This window comes from Cynocephalus volans, chromosome 8 (assembly GCF_027409185.1).
Source record: "Cynocephalus volans isolate mCynVol1 chromosome 8, mCynVol1.pri, whole genome shotgun sequence".
NCBI classification, from domain to species: domain Eukaryota; kingdom Metazoa; phylum Chordata; class Mammalia; order Dermoptera; family Cynocephalidae; genus Cynocephalus; species Cynocephalus volans.
Genome location: NC_084467.1, coordinates 94252319 through 94264756, shown reverse-complemented (window position 1 = coordinate 94264756; position 12438 = coordinate 94252319).

The window sequence follows — 12438 nt, the reverse complement described above, 5'->3', positions numbered from 1 at the left end:
GATGTACAGCCTCATAAGTCCAGAGTACTTAAGTACAATTTATCTCTATAGCTACTTAGCAAAATGGAAAAAAAGGACCTGCTACTTACTGATGTTTGCAAGAACCAGGGATGTACCTGTACACCTGCTGAGCCCTGGATTAACTCCTGATATGTGACAGTTTTTTTGTGTAGAAACAGAAATTCAGTTCCTGCTAAATTAGTTTAAAATACTGTTCTCTTAATACTTACACTTTTATTTTGAGCATCTATGCTTTATGTGAAATATTTATTACTGTTAATGACACAATTTTATTTTATTTTTTTGTGTGTGGATAAATGCATTATTACATAAATGTGTATTGAGTATGTACTATATGCCAGGTGTTGATTTATGCAATATAGATGTCAAAATAATATAGTAAACAGTTTCTGCTTTTTAGCAGTCTCTCAGAGGAGACACATGAATACCTCCAGTGTGGCAAATGCTGAGACAGAATCGTGGGAAGGATACAACAGCAACACAAGAGCATTAAGTGGGAGTAGGGGCTCTTCCAACACTTCCTGGAGATGTATGGAAAAACCAAGAAGGTAAATCCTAAAGGAGGAAGAAGGAGTAACCAGAGGCATAAAGGAGGGGAGAAAGCAGAAATGGAAGGGAGCGGCTTTTAGGTAATGGTAACAGTTTGTGCAAGGTAGACTTTGTGAACCATCGTGGCACTTTTAGAGAGCTCTGTTTTGGATTATAAAGCACAAAGTGTTTGCATTTGTGTAGTGTGTGCATCAGGGTGGGTGGGAGTATGTGGCAGAAATAGAGCTAGAAGCCCAGAGAATTGGTTGGATAATTTAAAAACAAACATACAAACAAAAACAAAGAACACATAGGCTTCTTTAACCTATAGTTAAAGAATTTAGACCTGTTCTTTGGGTAACAGGAAGCCACTGAAAATGTTTAAGCAGGGAAATGATCATATTGGCATTTTAGAAAGTTGAGGGTAAGTGGGTGAAAGGGACAGGAGAGTTTGAGAATACTTTTAACATTAACCTTGCTAAGTGAGAACATTGCTTTCCCAAGGAAAGAAAAGCTATGAATGATTATTTTAAAAATGGATTCACAGCAGAATTTTACCAAACATTCAAAGAGGAATTGACACCGATTCTTTACAAACTATTCCAAAAGATTGAAACAGATGCAAATCACCCAAACTCATTCTATGAAGCAAACATCATCCTGATACCAAAACCAGGTAAAGATATAACCAAAAAAGAAAACTACAGGCCGATATCCTTGATGAATATAGATGCAAAAATCCTCACTAAATTACTAGCAAACAGAATACAGCAACACATACGTAAAATTATTCACCACGATCAAGTGGGATTCATCCCAGGGATGCAAGGTTGTTTCAACATACGCAAATCAATAAATGTGATACACCATATTAATAAAGTCAAACACAAGGACCATATGATCATCTCTATAGATGCTGAAAAGCATTTGATAAAGTTCAGCACTCATTCATGACAAAGACCCTCTACAAGTTAGGTATAGAGGGAAAGTATCTCAACATAATTAAAGCCATATATGCCAAACCCACTGCCAATATCATCCTGAATGGGGAAAAGCTGAAAGCTTTTCCTTTAAGAACAGGAACTAGACAAGGATGCCCACTCTCACCACTCCTATTCAACATAGCCTGAATGGGGAAAAGCTGAAAGGTTTTCCTTTAAGAACAGGAACTAGACAAGGATGCCCAGTCTCACCACTCCTATTCAACATAGTGTTGGAAGTACTAGCCAGAGCAATCAGAGAAGAGAAGGAAATAAAGGGCATCCAGATTGGAAATGATGAAGTCAAACTGTCCCTGTTTGCAGATGACATGATCCTATATATCGAACAGCCTAAAACCTCTACAAAAAAACTGTTGGAATTGATAAATGATTTCAGCACAGTAGCAGGATAAAAAATCAACACGCAAAAATCAGTAGCATTTCTTTTCTCCAATAGTGAACATGCAGAACGAGAAATCAAGAAAACCTGCCCATTTACAATAGCCACCAAAAAAATAAAATACTTAGGAATTGAGTTAACCAAGGAGGTGAAAAATCTCTATAATAAGAACTACAAACCACTGCTGAGAGAAATCAGAGAGGATACAAGAAGATGGAAAGATATTCCATGCTCTTGGATTGGAAGAATCAACATAGTGAAAATGTCCATACTACCCAAAGTGATATACAAATTCAATGCAATCCCCATCAAAATTCCAAAGACATTTTTCTCAGAAATGGAAAGAACTATCCAGACATTTATATGGAACAATAAAAGACCATGCATAGCCAAAGCAATGCTGAGCAAAAAAAATAATGCTGGAGGCATAACACTACCTGACTTTAAGCTATACTACAAAGCTATAATAACCAAAACAGTATGGTACTGGCATAAAAACAGACACACAGATCAATGGAATAGAATAGAGAATCCGGAAATCAACACACACACTTACTGCTATCTGATCTTTGACAAAGGCACCAAGCCTATTCACTGGGGAAGGGACTGCCTCTTCAGCAAATGGTGCTGGGATAACTGGATATCCATATGCAGGAGAATGAAACTAGACCCATACCTCTCACCGTATACTAAAATCAACCCAAAATGGATTAAGGATTTAAATATACACCCTGAAACAATAAAACTTCTTAAAGAAAACATAGGAGAAACACTTCAGGAAATAGGACTGGACACAGACTTCATGAATATGACCTCAAAAGCACGGGCAACCAAAGGAAAAATAAACAAATTGGATTATATCAAACTAAAAAGCTTCTGCACAGCGAAAGAAACAATTAACAGAGTTAAAAGACAACCAACAAAGTGGGAGAAAATATTTGCAAAATACACATCTGACAAAGGATTAATATCCAGAATATATAAGGAACTCAAACAACTGTACAAGAAGAAAACAAGCAACCCAATTAAAAAATGGGCAAAAGAGCTAAGTAGGCATTTCTCTAAGGAAGATATACAAATGGCCAACAGACATACGAAAAAATGCTCAACATCACTCAGCATCCGGGAAATGCAAATCAAAACCACATTGAGATACCATCTAACCCCAGTTAGGATGGCTAAAATCCAAAAGACTCTGAATGATAAATGCTGGCGAGGTTGCAGAGAAAAAGGAACTCTCCTACATTGTTGGTGGGACTGCAAAATGGTGCAGCCTCTATGGAAAATGGTATGGAGGTTCCTCAAACAATTGCAGATAGATCTACCATACGACCCAGCCATCCCACTGTTGGGAATATACCCAGAGGAATGGAAATCATCAATTCGAAGGCATACCTGTTCCCAATGTTCATCGCAGCACTGTTTCAATAGCCAAGAGTTGGAACCAGCCCAAATGTCCATCATCAGATGAGTGGATACGGAAAATGTGGTACATCTACACAATGGAATACTACTCAGCTATAAAAATGAATGAAATACTGCCATTTGCAACAACATGGATGGACCTTGAGAGAATTATATTAAGTGAAATAAGTCAGGCACAGAAAGAGAAATACCACATGTTCTCACTTATTGGTGGGAGCTAAAAAATTAATATGTAATTCACACACACACACACACAATCCGGCGGGGGGGGGGTGGGAAGAAGATATAACAACCACAATTACTTGAAGTTGATACGACAAGCAAACAGAAAGGACATTGTCTGGGGGGAGTGTGGGAGGGGTGAGGGAGGGAGGTTTTGGTGATGGGGAGCAGTAATCAGCCACAATGTATATCGACAAATAAAATTAAAAACAAACAAACAAACAAACAAACATGCCTTCTAATACTGATGTGGTAGAAGAAATCACTGAAAATGTGAAGAAGAATCTAAACATCAGTATAAAAGATTAGTCATTAAGATAAAAAAAATCATCACTTTACTGAGGTTTTTAGAGTTAATAAAGTCTGTATGGAAATTTAAAACCACGTTTTTTTAAAAAGTGCGTAATATTCAGTTGTTAAGTTAATGTTTAGAAACTTTTTGTAATTTATGCTGCTTTTATTTATTTTACATTATGGACTGAATGTATCTCCCCAAAATTCATATGTTGTAGCCTAATCCTCAATGTGATGGTATTTGGAGAGGGGCCTTTGGAAGGTGATTAGGTCATGAGAGCAGAGAATGGGATTCGTGCTGTTATAAGAGAGACCCCAGAGATCTTCTCTGTCCTTTCTGCCATGTGAGGTTAACAGCACGAAGATGGCTCTCACCAGACATCGAATTTGCCAGCGTCTGGATTATGGACTTCTCAGCCACCAGAATGTGAGAAATAAATTTCTGTTGTTCATAAGCCACTCAGCTTATGGTATTTTGTTATAGAAGCCTGAACAGATCAAGATATTTTATAGTTAAAATTAGCCTGATTGCCCTGATAGACTGTAAGGAGCATTCGGATAGGTGCTGTGTATCCTCAGGAGTCAGCATAGCAACTGAATTTAAAGTAGTATAACAAATATTTCTTGAGATGATTGGAACTAATTTGAATTTTCAGTCCCCATATTTGCCTGACTATCTTTTAAAAAAAAATCTAGCTGCAAAATAGTGTAGGTAAAATATCATTCACTTCCTTGGAAGTGGGACCCACTGATCTCTCCAGTTCACTTTGAGGTTCTTCAAAGATAAAGTGTTCACAGTGCTCATGCTGGGAGACAAAGTGTCACTGATTTATGTGCTGAGCAGTGTTGTATCAGGCAGTGGGACACTTTAGGGCAGCAAGCCAGGAGTGAAGAATCCAAGGAAAATTGGAAACACAAATTAGTGGTATAGAGGAAATATACTAATTATGGGCAGTTTTCAGAAGCTGGTGACCCATCAACCAGGGAACATTGCTTTAGAAATCAAGATTAAGCTATTAATCTTTTTTTCTCTCTCTGTCTACAAGCCCACTCTCACAGTGAGTGTTTGACTGATAAGCTATAATTTTCCCTAAGTGTGTTTACTTAAGTTCTCCTTCAACTCCAATTACTACCATCAGATGTATTTGGGATGAGTCTCCCCCAGCCAGCTTCTCATTTGTAACCAAGAGGATGTGAAGTGTGATCTAGAAGCACCTACAGTGCTACCAAGCATTGTCCCCATTCTGAGAAAAGATGCAACATCCTTGCTTTCAAAACTCACATTTTCATTGAGAAAATAAACAAGCAGACTAGCCATGTATGGTACTAAAAGAAATGTATGACATAGTTTTGCACATAGTGTTCTTAGAGGATGATGGAAGGTAGCAGGTGAAGGTAGCAGGCAGGCAAGAGTGAGTATAAGCAGGGGTTAGCCAGGAAGAAGATGGATGGGTAGGTGCTCCTTCCAGGCTCATAGAACCACAATTTGAAAAGTCAGGTGTGAGAGGTATAAAGCTCTTACACTATTCTTTCTCTTCTCAGTATCTCAACGAGGCTTTATTTGTCCTCTCTGGGTTACTGATTTTGAGCCAATTTGTTTCTGACCATTTTGGTTTCTTTATTTTTATTTTTTTATTATAACTTCTCAATATACATCGTAGTTGATTTTTGTGTCCCTTTACTCGTTCCTCTTTCCTCCTCCCCATCATATCTGTTCACTTGTCTTAACAAGTTCAAGGAATTGTTGTGATCATTCTGTCTTCTTCCTACCCCCTTTGTTTGTTTGTATGTATATTTATTTATTTATCTATCTATCAATCTATCTATCTATCTATCTATCTATCTATCTATCTATCTATCTATCTATCTATCTATCTATCTATTTATTTTTAGCTCCCACAAATAGAAAAACATGTGGTTTTTCTATTTCTGTGCCTGACTTGTTTCACTTGATATAATTTTCTCTCAGTCCATCCATATTGTTGCTAATGGCAGAATTTCATTCTTTTTTATAGCAGAGTAGAATTGCATTGTGTAGATATACCAAGTTTACTTATCCATTCACCTGATGATGGACATTTGGGCTGGTTCCAACTCTTGGCTATTGTAAATAGTGCTTCGATAAACATTGGAGTACAGGTATACCTTACGCATGATGATTTCCATTCCTCATACATTCCCAACAGTGGAATAGGTGGGTTATATGGTAGATCTATCTGTGATTGTTTGAGGAACCTCCATACCATTTTCCATAAAGGCTGCAACGTTTTGAAGTCCCACCAACAGAGTATGAGTGTTCATTTTTCTCTGCGACCTCATCAGCATTTACATTCTCAGTCTTTTTGATATTACCTAACTGGGGTGAGATGGTATCTCTGTGGTTTTCATTTGTATTTCCCGGATGCTGAGTGATGTTGAGCATTTTTTCATGTGTCTGTTGGCCATTCTTGTATCTTCCTTTGAGATATACAAATGGCCAAAAGACACATGAAAGGAGCTTATTCAGCTTCTTTGCCCATTTTTTAATTGGGTTATTTGTGTTTTTACTGTAAAGTTGTTTGAGTTGCTTGTATATTCTGAATATTAATCCTTTGTCAAATGAATATTTTGCAAATATTTTCTCCCACTCTGTTGGTTGTGTTTTCACTCTGTTGATTGTTTCTTTTGCTGTGCAGAAGCTTTTTACTTTGATATAATCCCATTTGTTTATTTTTCCTTTAGTTGCCTGTGCTTTTGGGGTCGTATTCATGAAGTCTGTACCCAATCTTACTTCCTGGAGTGCTTCACCTATGTTTCCTTTAAAGAGTTTTATTGTTTCAGGATGTATATTTAATTCTTTACTCCATTTTGTGTTGATTTTGGTATATGGTGAGAAGTATGGGTCTAGTTTCATTCTCCTATGTATGAATATCCAGTTTCCCCAGTACAATTTGCAGAAGAGGCAGTCTCTTCCCCAGTGTGTAGACTTTGTGCCTTTGTCAAAGACCAGATGGCTATAGGTGTATGGATTGATTTCTGGATTCTCTATTCTATTCCATTGATCTGTGTGTCTGCTTTTATGCCAGTACCATGCTGTTTTGGTTGTTATAGCTTTGTAGTATAGTTTTAATCCAGGTAGTCTTATGCCTCCAACTTTATTTTTTGCTCAGGATTGCTTTGGCTATGCATGGTCTTTTGTTATTCCATATAAACATCTGTAGATCACTTTGGGTAATATGGACATTTTCACAATGTTAATTCTTCTAATCCAAGAGCATGGAATATCTTTCCATCTTCTTTAGTCCTCTTTCATTTCTCTCAACAGTGGTTTGTAGTTCTCTTCATAGAGATTTTTCACAGCTTTGGTTAACTTTATTCCTAAGTATTTTATTATTTTGGTGGCTATTGTAGCTGGGCTAGCTTTCTTGATTTCCTTTTCTGCATGATCACTGTGGGAATATAGAATTGCTACTGATTTTTATGTGTTGATTTTGTATCCTGCAACTTTTATGAAATCATTTATCAACTCTAGGAGTTATTTTGGAGAGGCTTTAGGCTGTTCGATATATAGGATCATGTCATCTGCAAACAGGGACAGTTTGACTTCATCATTTCCAATCTGGATGCCCTTTATTTCCTTCTCTTCTCTGATTGCTCTGGCTAGTACTTCCAACACTATGTTGAATGGGAGTGGTGAGAGTGGGCATCCTTGTCTAGTTTCTGTTCTTAAGTGAAAAGCTTTCAGCTTTTCCCCATTCAGGATGATATTGGCAGTGGGCTTGTCATATACAGCTTTAATTGTGTTGAGATACTTTCCATCTATACCTAACTTGTAGAGAGTCTTTATCATGAACAAATGTTGAATTTTGTCCAATGCTTTTTCAGCATCTATAGAGATGATCATGTGGTTTTTGTCTTTGCTTTTATTGATGTGGTATATAACATTTATTGATTTGTGTATGTTGAACCAACCTTGAATCCCTGGCATGAATCCCACTTGATCATGGTGTATAATTTTGCATATGGGTTGCTGTATTCTGTAAGCTAGTATTTTATTGAGAATTTTTGCATCTATATTCATCAAGAATATTGACTTGTAGTTTTCTATTTTTGATGTATCTTTGTTTGGTTTCGGTATCAAGTTGATGTTTGCCTCATAGAATGAGATTGGGAGAATGGCCTCTATTTCAATCTTTTGGAATAGTTTGTAGAGAATTGGTATCAATTCCTCTTTGAAGGTTTGGTAGAACTCTGCAGTGAACCTGTCTGGTCCTGGGCTTTTCTTTGTTGGGAGCCTTCTGACAACAGCTTCAATCTCTTTTATTGTTATAGGTCTGTTCAGATTTTCTGTATTGTCTTGGCTCAGTTTTGGTAGTTTGTATGTGTCCAGAAATTTATCCATTTCCTTTCAAATTTGTTGGCATATAGTTGTTTATAGCAGTCTATAATGATTCCTTGTATTTCCAAGGTATCAGTTGTAATATCACCTTTTTCATTTCTAGTTTTTGTTATTTGGTTCTTCTCTCTTCTTTTCTTAGTTAGCCTTGCTAAAGGTTTGTCAATTTTATTTATCTTCTCAAAAAACCAACTTTTTGCTTCATCAATCTTTTGTATCATTTTTCAAGATTCTATTTCACTAAGTTCTGCACTAATCTTACTTATTTCTTTCTGTCTCTTAACTTTGGGTTTGGATTTTTCTTTTTTTTTCTAGTTCTGTAAGGTGAAGAGTTAGGTTGTTTATTTGACATCTTTCCATTCTTCTGAAGTAAGCATTTAATGAGATAAATTTCCCCCTTAGTATTGCTTTTGCAGTATCCCACAGGTTTTGGTATAATTTGTCATTATTTTCATTTGTTTCAAGAAATTTTTTGATTTCCTGTTTAATTTCTTAGACCTTTATGTCATTAAGTAGAATGCTGTTTAATTTCCATGTGTTTGCATAGTTTCCAGAGTTTTGTTTGTTATTGGCTTCTAATTTTAATCCGTTGTGATTGGAAAAAATCCATGGAATAATTCCAATTTTTTAAAATTTGTTGAGACTTGCTTTGTGACTTAACATGTGGTCTATCCTGGAGAATGTTCCATGTGCTGATGAGAAAAATGAGTATTCTGAGGTTGTTGGATGGAATGTTCTGGAGATATCTGCCAAGTCCAATTCATCTAAATTGTTGTTTAGATCTTATGTTTCTCTATTAATTCTTTGCTTAGAAGATCTGTCCAATATTGATAGTGGAGTGTTCAGGTCCCCTGCTATTATGGTATTCGTGTCTATCTCATTCTTTAGATCTAACAGTGTTTGCATTATAAATCTGGGTGCTCTGATGTTGGGTGCATATATATTTATGATTGTTATGTCTTCTTGATGGATAGATCCTTTTATCATTATATAGGGGCCTTCTTTATCTCTTTTTATGGTTTTTGGTTTAAACTCTATTTTGTCTGATATAAGAATAGCTACTCCAGTGCATTTTTCATTTCTATTTCATGGTGTATATTTTTCCATCTTTTCACTCTTAATCTATGTGTGTTTTTACAGGTGAGTTACGTCTCTTGAAGGCAGCATATTGTTGGGTCCATATTTTTAATCCAGTCAGTCAGTCTGTGTTTTTTGAATGGGGCATTTAATCCTTTTACATTTAACATTATTATTGAAATGTGTTGATTTACTCCTAGCATTTTACTGATTTTTGTTTAGATGTCTTAAGTGTCTTATTCCTTTTTTTTCTGATTTTCTGTTTGTCTTCTGTGTTTGTTGGTTTCTTGAGGTGGGAGTAGATAAACTATTTTTTTTGTGTTTATTTCTAGCATTTTTTTAATGGTAGGTTTTGTTCCTTCTTGAGTATTCATGGTAGTGGTGGTTGTTTTTCAAGTATCAAACCCAGTACTACATTGAGAACTTCTTGTAAGGCTGGTCATGTGGTAGGGAACTCCCATAGTTTTTGTTTGTCTGAGAAATGTACTATTTGTCCTTTATTTTGGTAGGATACCTTTGCTGGGTACAGTATTCTTGGCTGGCAATTTTTTTCCTTTAGTATTTTGAGTATACCGTCCCATTCTTTTCTGGCTTTTAGGGTTTCTGATGAAAAGTCTGATGTTAGTCTCTGATCGAGGCTCCTTTATAGGTGACTTTCTGCTTCTCTCTTGCAGCTTTTAAGATTTTCTCTTTGTCTTTGAGTTTTTCCAATTTGACTATAACATATCTTGGAGAGGACCTTTTTGGCTTGAATACGTTTGGGGATCTTTGGGCCTTTATTTCAAGATCTGTGCCTTTCCCTACACCTGGGAAATTTTCTGCTATATTTTGTTGAATATGTTTTCAATGCCATTTTCTTTTTCTTCCCCTTCTGGAATACCCATGATTTGGATATTTGAGCACTTAAGGTTGTCTGTTATCTCTCTTAGATTTTCTTCAACTTGTTAAATTCTGTTTTCTTTTTTCTGGTCTGCCTGTGTTAATTCCAACAGCCTGTCTTCAAGGTCAGAAATTCTCTCTTCTGCTTGTTCTAGCCTGCTGGTTAGACTCTGTTGAGTTTTTTATTTCATTGAATGAATCCTTCAGCTCCACAAGCTCTGCTACATTCCTTTTCAGGGCATTTATTTCTTCATACATTTCTTCTTTCAGGTCCTGTATTTTTTTTCTCATTTTATTGTGTTGTCTAAATGAGTTCTGTTGTATATCATTTATTTTCCTTAGAATTGTTGCTCAAAGTTCCTTGTCAGTGATTGCAAGGACTTCCTGTTCTATAGGACCTAGAGCTTGAGAGTTATTATTTTCCTTTGGTGGTGATGTACTTTCTTGATTTTTCATATTTCTGATATCTTTCCTTTGGTGTTTAGTCATTGTTGCAGGGGGCATCATGGTCCACTCATTCCACCCTGATATCTGGCCTGTATCCTCAATGGACGGTCAGTTCTGGTCAGCAGGGACCAGCTTGGTCTGAGGGTCCTGTGGTGCCTGATTGTTCCAGCATGGCTGGCTTGGGGTTTGTGGGCCTGGCTGTTCTCAGGCCTCTCTGGGTGGCAGGGACTGGCCTGGACTGGGGGTCCCATGTTGTCTGACTGTTCCAGCATGGCTGACTTGGAGCATGTTGGACTGTCAGCTCTCAGGCCCTTCTGGGCAGCAGGGACTAGCCTGGGCTGGGGGACCCACAGTACCTGCCTGCTCCAGCATGGCTGACTCAGGGTGTGTTGGCTCAGTGGCTCTCAGGCCTCTCTGGGCAGTGAGCACTGGTCTGGGCTGGTGGTCCCACAGCTCCTGCATGTTCTGGCATGGCTGACTAAGGGCATGTGAGCCTGGTGGCTCTCAGGCCTCCTTGGGTGGTGGGCACTGCTGACCATTTTGTTTTTGATGGTATCATCTGCATCTGTCATTCTCCTGCCTTTTTGTTCTTTGGCTCCTGCCCCCTTTTCACACATAAGGTTAACCAAGGAATCTGCCTTTGGTCTTGTATTCCTGCTCTGCCATGCCTCTGTGGGTTATTTCATCTACTTCTGTGATTTCAGGTAGCACAGAGTGTCAATTCCTAAATTCATATGACTAGGTCTGAGCACTTCCAAGTTCAGCATATCAACTGCCTCCTGGATATTCCCAAAAAGGTGCTCTATATGCACTTCAACTCTGACAGAAATTTATCTTAACCTCCTTAGTCCTAAATAAAATCTGTTATGCTCCCTATGACGTTAGTTTGTATAGACAACATTATTATTTAAATAGCCTTATAATCTAGAAATCTCTGTGCCATTTTTCCAATTCTCTCTTTGACTTCCACATCAATCACTAAATATTTTTCAGATGATCCAGCCTCTTTTTCCAATTACTGGTATCTTAAGTTAGACCTTTATCTCATTCCTTCTTTCGTTCTGTAATAGCTTTCTAAAATGAACTCTCTGGCACTAAGAATTGTTCTTATTGCTTCTGGAATTATCTGCTCCCTCTCCCCTAAAATAATAATGCTAAGACCACCACTACCACCAAACTTGATTATGTTTCTGCTACAGCATTAAGTAATATTGTTTCACTGACTATTCCTCTGCAGTTTTCTTCCAGTCTCTTGATTACAGAAAGGAGAATCAGAATATTTGCTGTTTGCATGACATTACACTTATGTGACATTTAATAATCACCTTTTAAATTTTTTTCTAAAGAAAGAGCAGGCATACCTCAGTGGCAAAACCTCTACAGGTAAAAATGTCTAGCCAGAATTCAGAAACATTGTATTGTTTTTATAATTATTTTAGGACCTGCCAAATCCACCAAATTTGTGTTGCATGTCTCAGCCAAGCTGTGCCTTTATTCTTTAAATTTCAAGGAGATAGACATAGAGGAGAAGAGATACAGACCAGTCAATGATTTTTGTTTATATTTAACCTCCTTCTCCACACCTGCCTTCTACCTGTACTGCTATAGTTCTCCGGGCAAAGGTGGGATGACTTCAATTGTCAACAGGTTCCCTAAAGTAGGACAGGGGTGGACACTCAATCCACAGTCTTGCTCAGTGGACATGACTAAACTATTGCTGTTCTTATTACCTCTCTGGAGGCAGAATCCATGAGCTTGGGTAACGTTTCATTCCACTGCTCTGTCTCTTA